This window comes from Anolis sagrei, chromosome 4, assembly GCF_037176765.1.
Source record: "Anolis sagrei isolate rAnoSag1 chromosome 4, rAnoSag1.mat, whole genome shotgun sequence".
NCBI classification, from domain to species: Eukaryota; Metazoa; Chordata; class Lepidosauria; order Squamata; family Dactyloidae; genus Anolis; species Anolis sagrei.
The window spans coordinates 110,429,658-110,445,061 of record NC_090024.1 but is presented as its reverse complement, the minus strand read 5'-3'; the positions used below and the strand labels follow the sequence as shown (position 1 = coordinate 110,445,061).

General features: G+C 42.2%; 1 non-coding gene across 1 annotated transcript; it reads right to left on the bottom strand.

Annotated features, from left to right (window-relative positions):
* Nucleotides 1-14,966: 14,966 nt before the first annotated feature.
* Nucleotides 14,967-15,069, bottom strand: LOC132775277 (U6 spliceosomal RNA). Its single transcript, XR_009631484.2, has one exon. It is a non-coding gene; the product is annotated as a U6 spliceosomal RNA (small nuclear RNA).
* Nucleotides 15,070-15,404: the final 335 nt, after the last annotated feature.

The window sequence follows — 15,404 nt, the reverse complement described above, 5'->3', positions numbered from 1 at the left end:
TGAAGGTTTGTAATGATGAAACAAGATGATAAAGCAACACAGTCATTACTCTTGCAGCCCTTTTTTCTTCAATTAGTATTTCTAATCACACTAGACATGTTTTCAGTATCCAGAGAGGATGCTTGATCCCTACAGCTATCGTGAACCATTAACTTTAATTAAAATTTACAAGTCTAATGTTGTTACATCTGCTAAAAGCATTAACTGCCATGTTAATTACCAAAATGTTAATGTTGCGTTAAAATATGAATGTTCCCTTTTGACAGATCATCTCTTGTTTCCCCCCACCCTCACCTTGCTGGAATGTGTCCTAAAAACTTCAATGTCTGAAAGTGGAGGCACGGGCAAAAAGTGCAGTTGCTCACCATACGAACATTATTCTTTACCCATGCAAGAAAAAAAATCATTCAGATTGCCTGATCAAGCTGATCTGGCAAAGATCAATATCTAAAATAGTTTTGTAATTATTTTTTTAAACGGGGGATATATTATTTGACAGTTACAGTGAATGTTTTAAAAACCGATTCATAGAGTTTAAAATAGAAAATAGAGGGAGAAACCGTGGAGGCTGTGACAGACTTTGTATTTCTAGGTGCAAAGATTACTGCAGATGCAGACTGTGGCCAGGAAATCAGAAGACGCTTACTTCTTGGGAGGAGAGCAATGTCCAGTCTCGATAAAATAGTGAAGAGTAGAGACATCAGACTGGCAACAAAGATCCGCCTAGTCAAAGCCATGGTATTCCCTGTAGTCACCTACGGATGTGAGAGCTGGACCTTAGGGAAGGCTGAGCGAAGGAAGATCGATGCTTTTGAGCTGTGGTGTTGGAGGAAAGTTCTGAGAGTGCCTTGGACTGCGAGAAGATCCAACCAGTCCATCCTCCAGGAAATAAAGCCTGACTGCTCACTGGAGGGAAAGATACTAGAGACAAAGTTGAAGTACTTTGGCCACATCATGAGGAGACAGCAAAGCCTAGAGAAGACAATTATGCTGGGGAAAGTGGAAGGCAGAAGGAAGAGGGGCCGACCAAGGGCAAGATGGATGGATGGCATCCTTGAAGCGACTGGACTGACCTTGAGGGAGCTGGGGGTGGTAACGGCCGACAGGGAGCTCTGGCGTGGGCTGGTCCATGAGGTCACGAAGAGTCGGAGACGACTGAACGAATGAACAACAACAAGAGTTTAAACAAAATTGCCCTTCTGAGAAATTGCATCTATTCCTTACCCATGCCCACAATATGTTTTTGTTTTATTTTACAACTCCACTGTTGTACACTGTGTAATCCCAAAGCCTGAGCTCTGAACTTTATATCTTTCAGAATATTCAAGTTTGGAAGTGGGGGAACAGTGGAAAGTGTTGTTGAGCCACACACCCCACACACACTCCCTCCACACACACACCCAAAGATTTATAGATCATCAGAAGACGCCAAGCAAGATATATGATTTTTTTTCCACAGCTCTAAAGTTACGAAAGTTACGAAAGGCTGAGGCACTAGAAGCTCTGAAATGGACCAAGCAGCAGCTATAGCCTACAACCTCTATCAAATCTAACCCTTCAATAAAGGGTTATTTATGAACCATAAGGCCTATAAAGCCCTAAACAGCCCCGGCCCAATTTACCTGTCCGAATGCATCTCCCCCTATGAACCATCGCGGAGATTAAGATCCTCCGGGCAGGCCCTGCTTTCCATCCTGCCATTGTCACAGGCGTGATTGGTGGGGACGAGAGAGAGAGCCTTCTCGGTGATTGCTCCCCGGCTATGGAACTCCCTTCCTAGTGACATCAGATTGCCCCCCTCCCTCCTGCCCTTCAGAAGGATGGTAAAAGCTTGCTTATGGGACCAAGCTTTTGAAACAATAAAGCAGTGATAGAAAATTTTACCAGGCCAATTAGATGTGACGTAGATGACCAAGACGGTTTTAAACAGTGTATTTTAATATTGAGATAAATGTTTTTAATGTTTATATATGCATATAATGAATTCTTGTCCTGGCATTGAATGTTTGCCGTATATAAGCTGTGCTCCGCCCTGAGTCCCCTTCGGAGTGAGAAGAGCGGAATATAAATGTTTTGAATAAATAAATAATATAAAAACTTGAGATTTTATCTTTTGTATCAATTCTTAAATGTATAAACTATATCAAATGTTTGGATCAAAATGTATCTTGAAAGCACCCTCCCACCCCATGCACCCTCCCTTCTTCACCCATCAGACGGGGACAATGGGACAAGGCATGTTGGCACCTTGTCCCCATCAGATAAGAGAAAGAGCAACATTGCATGTTGCTGTGTTGGCCTTTCCCCCATCTGATGGGGGAAAGGCACCAGAAATGTGGGTAGCTCCACTGGAGCTACCCAAAACCCACTTGCTTCCCTGTTAGGAGGAATGGGGGTTGGGCCAAGCCTGTGTCATCTGATGGCATTTGGCAGGCCCCATCCCAAAGAAGAAAAAGGAGCCAAAAACCCCCAGTGTGGTGAGGTGGTAAGAGAAGTATTTCAAAAATAGGACCAAAAGAATAACTTGACAGTCTAATACAGAGCTGTGAGAGATTTGTTTATTTCATATCAAAAGCATAAATTAGTATAAAACTGATAAAAATAGAAGGAGCGCAGGTGGCTAAATATATTTTGACCAAAAACAGGCAACAGCAATGGCACTGTCTGTAGCTTCCAACAATTTTTCCTCTGTACATGAGGCAGGGCATGGTGGACAAGCATACAGATGCGGAGTTATCTGTTCTGCTCCACAGACACATATGGTGTGGGATTACTTTAGGTAGTGCCATTTTTCCAGGTTGCCTTTTGTTCTGCCCAGTCCACTTCTAAGTCTGTTCAGGGACTTCCAAGTTGCCCATTCTTGGTTTGCCCCTGGAGGAAGTTCTCGTGGGGGGCCATCCAGTTGGGGTTTCCTGGTTTAGCTGCCCAGAGGAATACCCTTGCTGTTGCTGGGGGGACGCCAAGAGGAGTGGTAGTTCTCATAAAGCTTTTCCTTGATTTGAGTCTACTGGGAGGAGGCTGGTATCCATGTGTTCAACCTTATTTCTCTCACATTTAGCAACAATTTCCTGTCGCACATTTGGGGGGGGGGGGGGGGCAATGCCAACTAGCTTGTAGAGTTTATCAACAGGTATAGGTTTAAGACATCCTGTGATTATTCTGCATGTTTCATTCAATGCTATGTTTACCTGCTTTGCATGGGCGGACCTATGCCAAACAGGGCAGGCATACTTGGCAGTTGAGTAAAACAAGGCCAGGGCTAATGTTCTTACTAATTTTGGGTCTGCACCCCATGTGCTGCCAGTAAGTTTCTGCAGGATGTTATTGTGTGCAGCTAATTTGTGCTTGCTGTTCAATAATAATAATAATAATAATAATAATAATAATAATAATAATAATAATAAAAACTTTATTTGTACCCTGCTACCATCTCCCCAAGGGACTCGGTGCGGCTTACATGAGGCCGAGCCCACAATACAATAAAAACAATAACAACAGTCATACAAAACAATAAATAAATTCATAAACAGAAAATAAGCAATAAACATTAACAATAATGTTTATTAACAACGACATTTAAAAACCTATGGCTGGGCCAATGTAATAATTAAAATTAAAAAAAAATGCTGAGCATGACCAGGTGAAATATAACTAGGATAGAATTTTTGGAGAGGGATAGGGCTTGCAGACAATCCTAGATCACTAATAAAATGCATTTAGGGACATATTGCTGGAAGCAGGCATGTAGCCGGGGGGGGGGGGGGGGGGGGCTTGTGGGGCTTCAGCCCCCCCCCCCCCAAAAACAATTCTCATGGTGGCTCGCGAAAAGGCCTTACTGGTGCATTATTTAAACTGTTATGTTTATTCATATCATGATCTGATAACATACTCAATATATCCCATATGCATGGGGGTATTGGGGTAACGATACAAAAGGTTTCCTAGGGTAGACCCTCTTTCACTCAGACTCAGCACCCCCCCTCCGAAACAAACTCAGCCCCCCCCCCCCCCGAATCGAAATCCTGGTTACGGGCCTGGCTGGAAGTTTCTTATTCTGGGAAGGCACACTGGAACAACTACGTTTTCAGGCTCCTCCTAAAGACTGCCAGAGTATGAGCATGCCTGATGTCCTTGGGGAGTGAGTTCCAGAGTCGAGGGGCCACCACTAAGAAGGCCCTCTCCCTCGTCCCCACCAATCTCGACTGCGATGGATGTGGGAGTGCAAGCAGGGCCTCTCCAGTTGATCGAAGAGATCGTGTGAGTCCATACACAGAAATGAGGTCACGCAGGTAGGCTGGTCCCAAACAGTGTTTCCTAAATGCTATGTTCAATCTAAGCTGACACCAAGATATTTAGGATGGAAACAATGTTCAAGCTCTTGACCCTCCCAGGTGACTTTCAATTTCCTGTTGGCTTCACAGTTACGTAGGTGGAAAGCACACACTTCAGCTGGTTATCTTTGCAGGAGCTGAAGAGATCTTTCAAGGTATTAGTAAGTTGGATTTCAACTGTTTCAAAGTCTTTTGCTTGTGTTGTTAGGCCAGTGTTTCTCAACCTTCCTAATGCTGTGACCCCTTAATACAGTTCTTCATGTTGTGGTGACCCCCAACCATAACATTATTTTTGTTGCTACTTCATAACTGTAATGTTGTTACTGTTATGAATTATAATGTAAATATCTGATATGCAGGATGTATTTTCATTCTCTGGACCAAATTTGGCACAAATACCTGATACGCCCACATTAGAATACTGGTGGGTTGGGGGGGGGGGATTGATTGATTTTGTCATTTGAGAGTTGTAGTCGCTGGGATTTATAGTTCACCTACAATCAAAGAGCATTCTGAACTCCACCATCGATGGAATTAAACTTGGCACACAGAAATCCCATGACCAACAGAAAATAGTGGAAAGATTTGGTGGGTATAGACCTTGAGTTTGGGAGTTGTAGTTCACCTACATCCAGAGAGCACTGTGGACTCAAAAAAGGATGGATCTGGACCAAATTTGGCACAGATGCTCAATATGCCCAAATGTGAACACTGGTGGAGTTTGGGAAAAGTAGACCTTGACATTTGGGAGTTGTAGTTGCAGGGATTTATAATTAACTTAAATCAAAGAGCATTCTGAACATCACCAACGATAGAATTGGGACAAACCTTCCACACAGAACCCCCATGACTAACAGAAAATACTATGTTTTCTCATGGTCTTTGGTGACCCCTCTGATACCCCCTCACGACCCCTCTGGGGGTCCGAACCCCCAGGTTGAGAACCACTGTGTTAGGCCAAGGTCAACAACATATATAAAGCTCTTTGTGAGTGGTGGTTGTGACTGATCATTAGTAAAGATATTAAACAAGGTCGGTGCAAGAACGCTGCCTTGAGGTAAACCATTCTTTTGCCTCCTCCATTCTCGATAAAATAGTAAAGAGTAGAGACATCAGACTGGCAACAAAGATCCGCCTAGTCAAAGCCATGGTATTCCCTGTAGTAACCTACGGATGTGAGAGCTGGACCTTAGGGAAGGCTGAGCGAAGGAAGATCGATGCTTTTGAGCTGTGGTGTTGGAGGAAGGTTCTGAGAGTGCCTTGGACAGCAAGAAGATCCAACCAGTCCATACTTCAGGAAATAAAGCCCGGCTGCTCACTGGAAGGAAGGATACTAGAGACAAAGTTGAAGTACTTTGGCCACATCATGAGGAGACAGCAAAGCCTAGAGAAGACAATGATGCTGGGGAAAGTGGAAGGCAAAAGGAAGAGGGGCCGACCAAGGGCAAGATGGATGGATGGCATCCTTGAAGTGACTGGACTGACCTTGAAGGAGCTGGGGGTGGTGACGGCCGACAGTGAGCTCTGGCGTGGGCTGGTCCATGAAGTCACGAAGAGTTGGAGACGACTGAACGAATGAACAACAACAATCTACTTTTCCTGCCTTGAAACTCCACATAGAAGCTAGGGTTTTCTAGGAGAGTCTGGATAGTTTTTGTAAAATCATAGTCTCGGGTAATATGGTAGACTTTCTGCAGCATTTTCCTATGTTGCACCATGTCATAGGCTGTCATAGTGAGAGATAATGTAACAGGAATGCAATGTGTCAATGACATTTCATTCACACATTTAATCTGTATCCAAATTTCATGGCCACCACCACAATATTAGCACAAATGTGTAAACTATCTCTTTAATAATTATGGCAAATAAAAGTTAATGGCCTTAAAAACCAGCTAAGGAACTTTAAACTGGTTGTGATCAAGATTCTAAATTATATTTATGCTGCATAATAAGCCAGCTCAAGTCATGAGCCAAATGTGTGATCTTTATTTTCCCCAAAGAACAATGTACCTGTCATAATGGAGCTGTTAAAATGAAACAATCAAGAGAAGAGGACACTGAAGTGTTCACAGCTGACAAGCAGCATAGAAGATCTACAGGCAAAATTAAAGTTCGCAGTGATAAATTTAAAATATAAGATGTGGCATGAAGTTTAACAGTACTTATTTGCAAACAGACTGAGAAATTAGGCAGCATACTGTTAGCTTCAGTCATTAAAATAATTAGTCAACTTAGAAGAGATGTAACACAATTATGTGCTCATTCTGGGACTTGCCACAATCCTCAGAGAAGTTCAAAAATGGGACACCTTTAAAACTTCAACTTTCATATCTCATTGAATTCGACAATACTATCACCAAAGCAAACCATTTCATTCATTTGAAATTAACTTTTTAAAAGCATAGTTTATTGATCACATTTTTTCCATATTCAAAATATTCCACAGGATTTTAAGCAGGTTATGAGGCCTGAATCCCGATTTCAAGGAAATTGAATGATATTCTGTGGGTGAAGTGATTACATTTCCCAAAGTTTCTACATAGCCATTATAACCCTGAGGAGCAGGGCCTTCTCGGTAATGGCTCCTCACCTGTGGAATTCACTCCCTGGGGAAATCAGGTCATCAACATCCCTCCTCTCCTTCAGAAGGAAATGGAAAACATGGTTGTGGGACCAGGCGTTCGGGTAATCTGGCAATGAGACAAGGACAATTGACAACTAGAATTGATAGGAATTGATGATGTGGAATTGAATTTACGGACTACGAGATGGCGAACGCTGAACGCTGAGCGTTAGAATGGTTTTATTGAGGTGATGTTTTAATTGATGTTTTAATTGTTTAATTGCTGTTATTCATGTTTTATTTTATTATTTATGTTGATGCCGGCATCGAATTGTGCCTCTGTAAGCCGCCCTGAGTCCCCCTCCCCCTGGGGTTGAGAAGGGCGGGTAGAAATACCTGAAATAAATAAATAAGAGTTTACCTTGAGTTTGCTTCTGGCATTCCCCACAACATTTCTCTACTTCTGTTAAGTTTCTCAAGATAGGCAAAGGTAAAGGTTTCCTCTTGACATTCAATCCAGTCGTGTCCGACTCTGGGGGGTGGTGCTCATCTCTATTTCTAAGCCAAAGAGCCGGCATTGTCTGTAGATACCACCAAAATTATATGGCCAGCATGACTGTATGGAGCACCATTACCTTCCTGTCGGAGCAGTACCTATTAATCTACTCACATTTGCATGTTTTCAAACTGTTAGGTTGACAGAAGCTAGGGTTAACAGTGAGAGCTCACTACACTCCCCAGGTTCAAACTGCTGACAGCAAGTTCAGCACCTCTGCGGTTTAAACCATTGTGCCACCAGAGGCTCTAAGATCAACATGGTTAATCCAGTTGATTTTCTTGTTAGAAAAGGTCAGACATGCTTCGGGGTTTTCCTGGATCTCTGGTGCAACGCCATAGTTTTGAGGTAGTATAGCAGGATCAGATTCAAGAAAGGATCATGTCTGATTCAGGGAAGGATCAAGTTTGATTTGGTCTGGTCCACTGTCCACATTTTAGGGATTTCAAGTAGCATCATGGTTAAGAGATCTGTGCCTGGTGAGCATCCGCTAAACCAGATTAGCCAGGACAGAGAAACATGCTCCCCAGGTTGAAATTAACACAGTCAGAGGTGTATTACGATTTGGTCAAAAAGGATGTACAAGCAATTTGCTTCGAAAGGTACAAGCATAAACTCAGAGAGAAATCCATGACATTTTATAAAATTCTGACAGCTATTTATACTTCCTCCTCCCTCCCTTGATTGGCTGAAAAAGAGGCAGTCACGCTCAACCTTCCCTATGGTCCAGCTCTCACATCCGTAGGTTACTACGGGGAATACCATTGCTTTTACTATGCGGATCTTCGTTACCTATATGTACATAATGCAATATTTTGGAGATGGGACCCAAGTAATTGGATCCCTATTAGGAGAAAGGCAGGATACAAATAAAGTAAGTAAATAACTAAAATATACCCCTTATTATATACATGCCCTGAAAATAATTCTATACAATATTTTAAGATAATTTTGTATGAAACAAACTTTATATACATTCAACCATCAGAAAGCAATGGTGTCTATGTCAGACACCCATAAGGACAATTTTGGATTTTAGAATAGTTTGGATTTTAGAATTCTGGTTAAGGAATGCTCACCATGTAATTGAAAACCACTATGCAAATTCCATAGTTTCTTAGCACTCTTGGGGTTTTGATCAAGAGAGAGAAGCAGAATATAAATGAATAAACATACAGTAGTAGTAGTAGTAGTAGTGAGTTTAGAGGGTCAAATGGAATGGCAAATTGAATACCATCAAAAAAGAAAGAAAGAGTAGATGGGACTAATTTGCATAAAAATTACACATGTTAGTGTACATATAAAAATGCATTTTTACAAAACCTTTAAATAGTACTACAATGCTCTTGCTATCTTGAGGAAGACTTATCCGGTGATTTGAGTGCCTCTACAATTTGCAAAAGGCTGGGTTGCAGTTAAACATAAAAAAACAAGATTATGGCACCCAGACTGATTGAAAACTAGCAAATAGAAGGAGAAAACGTGGAGGCCGTGACAGACTTTGTATTTCTAGGTGCCAAGATTGCTGCAGATGCCGACTGCAGCCAGGAAATCAGGAGATGCTTACTTCTTGGGAGGAGATTAATGACCAAGCTCGATAAAATAGTGAAGAGTAGAGACATCACATTGGCAATTAAAATCCGCATAGTAAAAGCATTGGTATTCCCCATAGTAACCTACAGATGTGAGAGCTGGACCATAGGGAAAGCTGAGCGAAGGAAGATAAATGCTTTTGAATTGTGGTGTTGGAGGAAAGTTCTGAGAGTGCCTTGGACCACCAGAAGATCCAACCAGTCCATACTTCAAGAAATAAAGCCCGACTGCTCATTGAAGGGAAGGATATTAGAGGCAAAGATGAAGTATTTTGGCCACATCATGAGAAGACAGGAAAGCTTAGAGAAGACAATGATGCTTGGGAAAATAGAAGGAAAAAGGAAGAGGGGCCAACCAAGGGCAAGATGGATGGATGGTATCTTTGAAGTGACTGGCTTGACCTTGAAGGAGCTGGGGATGGTAACAGCCAACAGGGAGCTCTGGTGTGGGCTGGTCCATGAAGTCATGAAGAGTCAGAAGCGACTGAATGAATGAACAACAACAAAAAGAAGGAGCAAAGATGAAGTATTTTGACCACATCATGAGAAGACAGGAAAGTTTAGAGAAGACAATGATGCTTGGAAAGTGGAAGGAAAAAGGAAGAGGGGCCAACCAAGGGCAAGATGGATTGATGGTATCCTTGAAGTGACTGGCTTGACCTTGAAGGAGCTGGGTGTGGTGATGGCAGACAGGGAGCTCTGGTGTGGGCTGGTCCATGAGGTCACAAAGAGTCAGAAGCGACTGAACGAATGACAAAACAACAATTTGCAATCTAGGTAATAACTACAGGTGGAAAATGTCAAAGCCTTAACCTGCCTTCATGTGATTTAGAACTATGGATCATAAAGCTGGAATGGGTTTCATGGGTCATTGAATCCAACCTGCTGCTCTATCTTCTGCAGGAGATTTACTGGACAACTCTTCAGAGGACTCCTTCAGGTTACACGGCCACTTGAGAGTAAAAGTCACATTTTTGGGCAGGAAAATCGACTAGTCTGACTCTCCCTTTTCACCCCAAATTGGTTTTGTCTCTAACATAAAGCATATCTTCTTGGAGCCACCAGAAAAATATAACTCAGAAACCTTAGTCCTCAATCCATACAGGTGCAATCAGTAGGCAGATAACAAAGATTGAACAAAAGCCCACGAAGGTGACCATTTTCCTCCAATTGTGCCATAGGCTACACATTCCTCTGAGAACAGTGAACAGCTTTGCAAAGTTATTAACTTCAGCAATAAAGTGACAACTGGAAACTTAAGTGGCTAGCAAATGCCAGTGGCCACATGCTGGCAGAGGCTCCCTTTTGCTGGCAGAGAGGGAAAAGCATGTCAAGTGCTGTCTTGAGCTATTCTCCAATATGGACTCGCCTCCTCTCTCATCCCATTAAGATCTATGAAACAGATATTGTTCCACTTAGCATCTTTTTTTGTAATGGAACTTCAATTGCGGAGTTGATTCCCAATAACATTTGTCCCTCCAGTCCTTTAGCAAACCAGAACTTTCTTAGCAGTAACTGCTAATATATTGACTTCATGGTTGGGACATGATTTCCACTGGGCTATTTTTTATTCTGTTAATAAGCATTTTAAAAATCTGAAGTCCTCCTTCGACTTCCGTCTTTCTTGCTCTTTAAATCAGAATTGGCCATTTGCCCACCAGCAAAAAGAAAGAGGATAGAGTAAGGCATGCATTTGCATGATACTGGCATACACAGGCCTGTAACCGGGGGGGGGGGGGGGGGGGGGTTAGGGGTTCAACCCCCCCCCCCCGAAATGTTTCAGATAAAAAAACCCCCAAAATTTTAATTGGTTAACCAAATCCCCATGCTAAGTCTATGAGACGCAAAAAATTAAGAGTCCCTCCAGAACTGCAAGCACTATCTCAAGCAAATATTGACAATTTATTCACACTGTCATTACTTGCAGCAATAGCCGATGTAGTGAAGCAACCAAGTTGGGGGAGGGGGGGAGTGATGATTGCTCTCATTAAGGAGACCAGACTTGGTGGAGGTGGTTGACAGGGGCGGAGCTGCAGGCTATTGAAGGCTGCTCTGCCCCCTGATGTGCTCTTTGCTTCAGCGTGACCCTACCCCCCCCCCCCCAATTTTCAACCCTTCCCGATTTTTTTTTCTGGCTACGGCCCTGGGCATACACTATTTCCTATTAGGCTTGTGCATTTCAGATGAACTTCAGTCTGTTTCTGCTGGACAGACACTGGTAGACCCCCATATGCATTTTCGCGTGCCTCCCAAAAAAAGACATGAAGCTGGATGGCCATTTTTGGAAGGCAGACAAAAAATATGGCTAGATCATGCCCATTGGTGGTAATTGGGGAGGGGGCTTCCCAGGGTTAGGGTTAGGGTGGGAAGGTGTAAGTAGTAGTTTTCTGAGAATTAGGTTTTTCTTTGTGTTTGCTGAGATTTATTATTATTATTATTATTAATAATAATAATAATAATAATTTGTAGAAGTGTTTTCTGAAGGAGAGGAGGGGAGACAATGGATTCTGGAAAGGTTTCTACACAGACTGAAGCCAAAGTAAGTGTTGGAGTTGTTCTTTGTACTACTGGCAAGTGGCAACAATAAGTTAAAACTTATTATTGTTATATTTTTACCAGAAAATTCAGAAGAACACTACCTCTGAGGGTGCTTGCCATAGATGCAGGCGAAACGTCAGGAGAGAATGCCTCTAGAACATGGCTATATAGCCCGAAAAAACCTTCAACAACTCAGTAATTCTGGCCATGAAAGCCTTCGACAATACAATATATGGTACACTCCAAAAAGAGAAAAAGAAAAAGAAACGGGGAAATGTAAGGAAAAAACATACAACTAAACTAAAATTAAGTAATACTAAAATACTTACTAATTAAAGAGTACTCAAAAGGGCTCTGACACCACTAATGCAAACTGTAAATAATAAAAAATAAAAATGAAACATAAATTAGGATAATATAGATCTAAATAATTTTGATATTTACTAATAACTCTAACTTCAGATTATTGCATCATTTGATTTATTATTGCTCAAAGTCCATAAATGGTTTCCAATCTTTCAAAACATCTTCAATTGGCTTATCCTTAAGAGCTCTCTCCTCCCCTTTTCTTTTTCTCTCTCACACTAATTGATTTAATTATCAAAGTGGGAAGAAAACAATGTGGAGAATTAAAAATCAGCAAAACACTATCATCCACTACAAGGGAGGAGATTCCATCTGAACATGAGGAAGAACTTCCTGACTTTGAGAGCCGTTCAGCAGTGGAACTCTCTGCCCCGGAGTGTGGTGGAGGCTCCTTCTTTGGAAGCTTTTAAACAGAGGCTGGATGGCCATCTGTCAGGGGTGATTTGAATGCAATATTCCTGCTTCTTGGCAGGGGGTTGGACTGGATGGCCCATGAGGTCTCTTCCAACTCTTTGATTCTATGATTCTATGATTCTATGGGATAGGATCATAATACACCTTTCAGAATGATGGTAAACTAAAGGGGGGGGTGGTAGATAAAAATGTTTGGGAGAGAACTCACTCCCTCATTCTTTGCCACTGAGCTAAAATGGTTATGGCACATCCACTACTGATAGAAAGCTGTACTTTCTTTCTGTACAAGTTATAGTTCCAGACGTGCAAGTCTGGATCTACACTGCCCTATATCTCAGCATATGATCTCAGACTGTGTGTTTGAACTGGATTATATGAGTCTCCATGTGACGGCGTGAGTGGCGCCATCTATGTGTAGAACTGTTAGTTGCAAGATTTAAACTGTTGTATCATGCTTAACTCTGCCTTTTTACCCTGCTTATGCATAGTTGGATTGATTGGTTATTTATAACTGTCAATCAATGTTGTTTGCTCCAGTTGAATTGCTTTCTCAAGCTCAATTGTTTGGCTCCACCTCTTCCTGGAGGAGGGGAGTGCTTCCCTTTTTTCATTCTGCCATCAGAGTTTCTATCAGATGGATGTGAGTAAGAGACTTGACTCTAAAAGACACAGAAAAGCATCCCGAGCTCTGAGGATCACCTGGGAAGGAATCCCACTGGAGCATTGCAGCACACCCAAATACCTGGGAGTCACTCTGGACCATGCTCTTACCTACAAGAAGCACTTCCTGAACATCAAGCAAAAAGTGGGTGCTGGAAACAATGTCTTACGAAAGCTGACTGGCACAACCTGGGGATCACAACCAGACACAGTGAAGACATCTGGCCTTGCGCTATGCTACTCTGCTGCTGAGTACGCATGCCCAGTGTGGAACACATCTCACCACACTAAAACAGTGGATGTGGCTCTTAATGAGACATGCCGCATTATCACGGGGTGCCTGCGCCCTACACCACTGGAGAAATTACACTGTTTAGCTGGTATTGCACCACCTGACATCTGCCGGGAAGTAGCAGCCAACATTGAAAGGACCAAGGCAGTGACATCTCCAGCTCATCCCTTGTTTGGGTATCAGCCAGCACGTCAACAACTCAAATCAAGAAATAGTTTTCTTAGATCTACAGAGACACTCGCTGGAACACCTCAGCAAACGAGAGTCCAAAAGTGGCAGGCTAAAACCCAGAACCTCAATCCGTGGGTGATACCAGATGAGAGACTCCCCCCTGGGCACATAGAAGACTGGGCGACTTGGAAGGCGCTGAACAGACTGCGCTCTGGCACCACGAGATGCAGAGCCAATCTTAAGAAATGGGGCTACAAAGTTGAATCCATGACATGCGAGTGTGGAGAAGAGCAAACCACTGACCACCTGCTGCAATGCAACCTGAGCCCTGCCACATGCACAAGGGAGAACCTTCTTGCAGCAACACCAGAGGCACTCCAAGTGGCCAGCTACTGGTCAAAGGACATTTAATCAGCTACCAAGTTTGCAAAATTTGTGTTTTTTGTTTTTTTTTATCTGTTTGTTTGTTTTGTTCTGTTAGAAATGTAATACAATGGTCTGGTTGCCCCTGACATGAAAAATAAATAACCTCAGATTTTTTTTGAAAGTTGGAAATTTCATGAGCTGAGGAGTCTTCTTCCTTTGCCTCAGATTGGGACATGAAGGTCACAAAAATCATTTACTTATCCAGAGCAGGCTACGTTTCCTAATAAATTGAGCCAAACCACTACCATCCTCATAGAGGGGCAAACTGAGCTCATGCCTGCTGCTGCTCTGAGTGACAGCTATCCTTTTCCAGCTTTGGTTTCTGCTACTTCAAAGTACAAAGCAGTATCCTGAAAACGCCTTTTCTCCATTCTGCTTGACTAAAATAATTCAATGGACGTTTCACTGCTGTGAAATAACTTTGCATGTAATCGGCCCAAAGGCAATCTTCGTATGGGCTTGGAAAAAATTATTTCCAATTGAAAATGCTACCAACAAGAGTCATTACTGTTTTTAAAAAAGGATGGAGGGAAATGAAAAATATTTTCAAATTGCACGGCAGAAGGAAACTCACCTCCTGGGCTTTGGTTAGTGTGTGTACAGTTCACCGCCTGCAGCAATTTATGTAAGATTGGATTTTGGAGGGAGGAAAACAGTATCTCTCAAGACAATCACAGAAAGGTCTCTTGGTTACTTGGACCAGTTCATGACTTGGGTACAAAGGTTTATCAACATAGTGTATTACATACCTCCAACATATATCTTCGCAACTGCAGTGTGTGAAATGGCTGTGTGGCTAATCTCTTTCATTCTCCCATTGTTGGTGCTTTTATCTATTTCCAGGTTTGAGCAAACGGTATTCTTGTTGCTTTTTTCATGTATCTATGAAGTACTATCCAATATTTTTATCCATTGTTGTTCATTCGTTCAGTCGTATCCGACTCTTCGTGACCTCATGGACCAGCCCACGCCAGAGCTCCCTGTCGGCCATCACCACCCCCAGCTCCTTCAAGGTCAATTTTTATCCATACTGCTTAACAAAAACATTTCTGGTAAGAACTAAAAATACGGATCATATTTGCATGCCCTCTTTGTGCAGGGGCCAGGTTAATCTTCTCTGCATCCTTCCCAGTTTAGTATATCTGCTGTGAAAGTAAACATGCTTTAATTTTTAAAGAGTCTGTACACTAGAGCTCCCATGCCTTCTCAGGCTTTATGTAGCTGCTTTTTCCTATCTTTGAGCAAAACAACATGTCCTAATGAGTCAAAAGTTATTTATTGTCCTTACCCCTCCCTAATTATGAAATAAATTAGAAGTGAAATTTGAAATAATATTCCCCTTGTTATTTAAGACAATAGCCAAGGCAATATCATGTATCATTTCTAATGTGTTAATTTGAATTCTGTGGACACCCATGTAAATGATTGAACATTAATACTGAAGCACTATACATTATGCGATTTGCCATTTCAAGACAGACAATGACATTTT